This window comes from Hetaerina americana, unplaced genomic scaffold, assembly GCF_022747635.1.
Source record: "Hetaerina americana unplaced genomic scaffold, ioHetAmer1.1.p SCAF_16, whole genome shotgun sequence".
Classification (NCBI taxonomy): domain Eukaryota; kingdom Metazoa; phylum Arthropoda; class Insecta; order Odonata; family Calopterygidae; genus Hetaerina; species Hetaerina americana.
This window is the reverse complement of record NW_027286719.1, coordinates 9,748,601-9,754,600: the sequence shown is the minus strand read 5'-3', so window position 1 is coordinate 9,754,600 and position 6,000 is coordinate 9,748,601. Positions and strand designations below refer to the sequence as shown.

Genomic DNA, 6,000 nt, shown 5'->3' with positions numbered 1-6,000 from the left:
TGGTTTATATATATACATTCTTATTCGCGTTCTTACGTCATTCGTGGAAATGCCATGCTGCACGTTCATGATTAAGGCAGTATTTGGTTGGGGAGGCCCGGGGTGGGTGCAAGAACACGTACGAAACACGCTCCCAAGAGCAAACGGCGTTCGGAGAGGCAAAATGTCCCCGCCTAGGTGGGACCCCCTCCACTCGGCCAGCCCATCGGATGCGATGCCCTCCCTCTTTCATCTTCGGCTGCGACCAGGCCGCGCTCCCTACAGGAGGAGCCGGGGAGGGAGGTTGCATCAGCGGGGGAGCGGGAGACTCGGGAGATGGGATGATGAAGATTAAAATCTGTAACATCTTCATGTTGTTTCCTCAGCTGGTCCTCAAACCGCGACCCCCTGGCCTAGATTGCCGCCACGCGGGCGATCCGAAAACACATGCGCCCCCCTACCAACTTTCTCCCGAAAACAAAACTCGTAACTTCGGAAATGACGAACTCTCCGAGTCAGGGAAGGAACACAACCTTATGCCTTCCGTGGTGAGAGCGTGCTCGAGATAGTATTTAGGGAGGGAAGGCGAGGGGGAATGCGTGCGGCGGAGGTGGCGGTGTGAGTGAGAGGGATGGGAATTAGGGTAGGGGGGCTAGGGCGTCGGCGTCTGTCCACCGAAGGTTTGCCGTCTCGGAGGAACGGCATTAATACGCGCCGAAGGATATTCAGTGGGATTCCTCAAAGGCCATTGACGCTTTTGTTCACTTTCTGCGGCTTCGTTCGGGCACGGCGTGATGCCGTCCGAAGCACCCTCCGAGGAGGCGGGGAGACATTTTATTGTTGGTGATATCAAATCGATGGGAATGTTGTCGAGGCGTGAGCCTTTCCGGCGAAGACGGTGAAGCTCTTCCGTCTGTCGTGCCGGTTTAGGCTTGGCGCCATCTGCGGAGTAGGCACACCGTGTCAGTGCGAACCGAGAAGTGATTATGTTACCATTTAATCAAAATTACTATAGGTCTCCAGTATTTTACCCCACGGGGAATATCATTTATTTTGAAGCACTGATGCAGATGGTTAATGTCATGTTTTTGGAATTGTGTTTGAGGCACATATTTTTCCTCGCTTCGAAGGTATGAAAAGTCGCGACTTGTCATACCTTCGATTACATTTGGTCGCCAGCGCCGTCTTGGATAGTAGACCTCATTGGAACCACCTGTAGAAAAGTTGAAGTAAGAAGCTGGAGAGGGAGACTGATAACGACATGCATGCTGATAGTTAATTATTAAACTGGCTGAAAGGAATTTAAAGAGGAAGAAAAATAAACAGTTATCATAAATGTTTAAATGCATAACTGTACGTGTATAAGTATGAATAATTTGTATACATAATATGTATAAATATATATGTATTAATGAACTGTTTGTCGATGCAATGACGACCTTTTGACTGGAGAACGAAGGGAGTGTTTCAGAAAGGTTATTTTGAATCTGTTGAGGTAATTTGAGGAATATCACCCTTTAAATTGAAAAAAAAACTTTCCATAAAGAATTCATTTTCAATTAATGATAACCCCGAAATAGATAATATTTCGGTTGGGTGGTAGGATTAGAGATAATAAATAAATAAAATATTGTAGTATTGATCTTTTAAAGTTAAAAGGAATCGAAAAACTGACAGTAAATGGAATAATCATAAGAGATGTCACCTAATAATGTAACTCGGATAAAATCAAGTAGGTACATACATACAAGTAGATTGTTACATTTTCTTCGGGCCGATAATGGGATTAAATTAACGTTCGGGTCCTCTTAATAGCAACAAGGTTTGAGCAGGCGGGTTGTTTAAAACATCTGGTCTAAAAAGACACCTGATTTCGTAGTAAGGAATGCATTTAACAATTCATCCAAACAAATGTTTCAGGGAAAAACTTGTGTTTTTGTCTCGAATTCTTTCCGCCTTAGTTTACAAGACAGTGGTTTTAGTTACCTCTTCTTGTTCCACGGACTAGATTTAATTCAATCACTTCCGTCAACGAATCCTCTCCTGCAGTAGTTTTTCCACTCTTTCTAGAATCTAATGTAATACCGACTAAGTTTTAGGTTTATATTTTCAAGTACTCGCTCCATTCTGGAAACAAATGGTTCTTAAATAATTACAAATCATCGGAGCGTCACATTTGTGTGTTTTGGCGTAGGGGTTTGATTCCCAGAGAAGGTGGCACGTGCGTAGCAAAGGTCACGTATTTTTCATTTTGCTTTTTTTGAAATGGCCATCTCCATTCCATCCTCTCTTCCCATTTGATAAACATAATGATCCCTAACTGTGGCAATATTTTTCAAATGGGATTTTATGAGCAGGTATAAGTGATACATTCCTGTATCACATTATGTTTTGTGTACCATAAACGCTACTGAACCCCCCTTGTTTATAAACGAAGGCTTGGAGATAGGAAAAAATTCCCACCGGCCCCAATTGCGGGCGGGCTGCATGAATGGCTTTTAGCGGCGTCCCCACTACGCCGTGCGGCCCTCCGTTGCAATGAGGACGCTGGTCGATCCGTTCCGTTATTGCTTCGTTCGTCACACGAGAGAAGGCAGTTTATTATTCCCACTAAGCGTTGATAAAGTGAAGGGAACGATGGAAAGGAAGCTGATAATTTTACGCCAAATTTTTGTCGCTCGTAAGGAACAGATTCACGGTGGAGTTCTCGGTCATGTTTTCGCTAATAATCGTGGAAAGATGGCGTGATAATAACCGAGAACAAATTATTCGGCCGTTCTCTGCGTTATTTATTTATGAGTGGCCAAAATTTTTGAGTCAATAGGGAATCTTTACGGCTGATTATAATTATGTTCACATTCATTAGTATACAGGAATATCGCGTAGGCATTTAATGAGTAATTTGAGATTGATCTATTTATTAGGTCTTTATGATGAGAGACCCTCATGTTCCATTACCAGCCGATAATGTCACATTCATCTGTTCACCGTTGAATTCTTCTTTTCCTAGAAGTTAATCATTAATTTTGATTGATTCCTCAAACAATGTAGCCGGGTCTGGGATGTATTTATTACATGTCCAGTGCACCAAGACTCGCGTCTTCGAGCGTCGGGCCTCGAAGTTTGGCTGACAAACAGGGAATAAACGGTTTCTCAACACTCAGGCTCACCGACGCAAATTCGGGCGGGGAGGACACGAATTGGGGGAAATGGCACGTGCTCTGGGACCCTCGGACTCTCATTGATTGAATGCAATGTTGGGAGACGTTAAAACACACTGCGGGCGACTTTTTCGAGCGTCGGAGAGAAATTCTTCCAGTCACACTTTCCCCCTCTCCTGCGCAGGCATCACCGTCGCCTCTCCGCCCAACCAGTTCGACTCCGCAGCGAACTCCTTCCAGTGTGGTTCTCCCACGCCGTGGTTTAAAGACCAAAGGCCGCGGATTCTCCCTCTGAGCCCCCTATCCTCATCATTATGCGTCATAATGGCGCCATGTAATCACGCCTGGTCTTGAAAAGGAATCGGAGTTGCCGGCTGGAGGGGGGCGGGCCGTGGGTGCAGCTGAGTGCGAGGTGTTTGGCCTTTGCTCGCGGAGTACCAGAGGGGTGGCAGGGGCGAGGAGGGGCGGTGGGGGTAAGGACGGACGTTGGATGGTAGGAGGGGGCGCGAGAGAGGGAGAAGGTGCTCTGGTGCTGGCTAGCCCAGGTTGAGGGCAGCGTTTGTACGGAAGAGAGGCGAGAAGACATGGAAGAATTGTGAGACATGTGAATGCGCAGAAGACATGGAAGATTCCATGTCTTCTGCGCATGGGAGGGGTTTAAATTGAGAGGTGAATCCTTACAAAACCCTACTCTTTGAATTACAGCTGTTTCGAAATGAGGGGCAAATAAGCTTGCAGTCTCGTCGTTGATTCAGTATCGACCATCTTGCTTATCCTTTCGAAGAAATGCTTACCGACTTCTCGAACGCTCACTCCACTGAATCGGGAATACCCTCGTTGCCAATGTAGAGCAACGTTGTATTTTCCGCACTTTCCTCTCGCGGGTACTTTTGTGATGAGCCAGGAAAAACCACGCGCCTTAAGTTTCAAAGAATATATTTATGACTGCAGACGGAGCCGCCAGTTGTCCTTGGGCAGAGCGCTGGACCGGATGACCACTGCTCGAGTCAGGATGATACCTCTATTCATTGTCGCCGTCAGAAATGAGCTGGACCCTTCGTGTGAATCTTTTCGCCTGAATTTCACACGTTGTAGGTTTTAGTACTAGGTTATCACTTCCTCTATCCTATTAAACCAACCCACGGGTTGATTGCCCTGGTTGAAATGTTGATAAGGGTGGTGGCTTCCAGCAGATACGGCTTTTATGCAAACCGTTGGCACATGACAGACATTCAATTCTTTCTTAAACCATTGGCGTGATGTTACGTCTTATTTCGAAAGATATAGTGTGGCGATTCTCAGAGGTACAAAACCAAGAAGAAGAAAGAAGAAGTTGTCTTCTTTGGAGACTCAATTGTCGAACGGCGTCCAATACTTAGTGAGGAGGACCCTAATGATCGTAGCCTGAGGAGCAACGCACTTGGGGCAGTTGGTGCTTAGATTGAGTTAAGAGTAATTAGTCCACATGGATTCTCTTGTTCTTTTCTCTCCTTTTTGGTATGACGGCACAAACGTCCCGGGATGTAAGTGGGGATTTACATGTGTATAAGCTCTTCTGGTCTTCGTTAATTTTAAATCAAATCGATTATCCCTCCTTTTTTTATTGTTTACCACGAGCTGTTTATGATAAATTTTGTATTTTCTCTTCGTTCGTTACATCTGAATTTAGTGTGAATATTCGTTTATCCTACAAATTTCATCTTTCATTCTCCACTTTAGAAAGAAAGTCGCCGATAGCTGCAAATATTTACGATGACATGAAAGGAAATGTATTTAAAGTTGAACGGGGTATTTGGAAATGTCATATTTATTCATTATGAAACTAAATAAGGCCGTGGGTGTGGATTAGATTCCTGCGGGACTACTAAAAGGTGTAGGAAAATGTGTGAAGAAGAGGCTATATGGACTGATTCGTAGTATCTACGAGGAAGGAATCTGGCCGGAAGACTTCCTGAGATAAGTGTGAGTTCCTATTCCGAAAAAGGTAAAGGCTGCATCATGTAAGGACTACAGGACAATAAGTTTGATATCCCACGCAGCTAAAGTTGTTCTCGGAATCATAAACAAAAGGATAGAGAGTAGGGCAAATGATTACTTAGGGGATGATTAGTCTGGGTTTAGGAAGGGGAGAGGTACGCGTGATGCCTTGCAGTTATGAGATCACTAATCCAGAGGAATATAGAATACCATCAGGACGTATTTGCCTGTTTCGTAGATTTTGAAAAATCGTTTGATAGAGTGAATTGGGAAAAACTAATGAGTATATTGCAGAATATAGGAATAGATTGGAGGAAAAGGAGGCTTATCCACAACCTGTACATGTCTCAGACTGCTGAGTTGCGAATGGGGAACGGGGAGTCCGGTTAGGCAGTGTTAGGAAGAGGTGTAAGGCAGGGTTGCCCATTATCACCGTTGCTGTTCAACCTGTATGTAGAGGAAATGATTAAAGAGGCATGGGAAGAACCGGAGGTAGGAATGGAAGTGGGCTGGGAATTCGTAAAATCAGTTAGGTTCGCTGATGACCAAGCTTTAATTTGTCAGTCAGCCAAGGTGTTGCAAGCATTGCTGAGTGAATTGGAAATTCAGTGCGACAGGTATGGGATGAGAATCAATATTAATAAAACAAAGGTAATTGGAAAAAAAAGGATTTTCTAGAAAGAAAACGGCTAAGCTAAACATTAAAATAGGAGGGCGAAAAATAGAGCAGGTAGACGCTTTACGTATCTCGGTAGTGTTTTGGACCAACATGGTCAAAGTAGTAGGGACGTAAGGAGACGAATTGCGCTAGGCAAAGAAGCTTTCACAAGGAGGAGGAAGTTGATGACAGGGACGTTGAGTAAGGATGTTAATAAAAGACTCG

General features: G+C 44.6%; 1 protein-coding gene across 7 annotated transcripts in view; it reads left to right on the top strand.

Moving 5' to 3' along the window:
- NfI (Nuclear factor I) overlaps positions 1–6,000 on the top strand; it is a 408,654-nt gene that overhangs the window by 298,303 nt on the left and 104,351 nt on the right. The gene's annotated exons all lie outside the window — the stretch shown is intronic.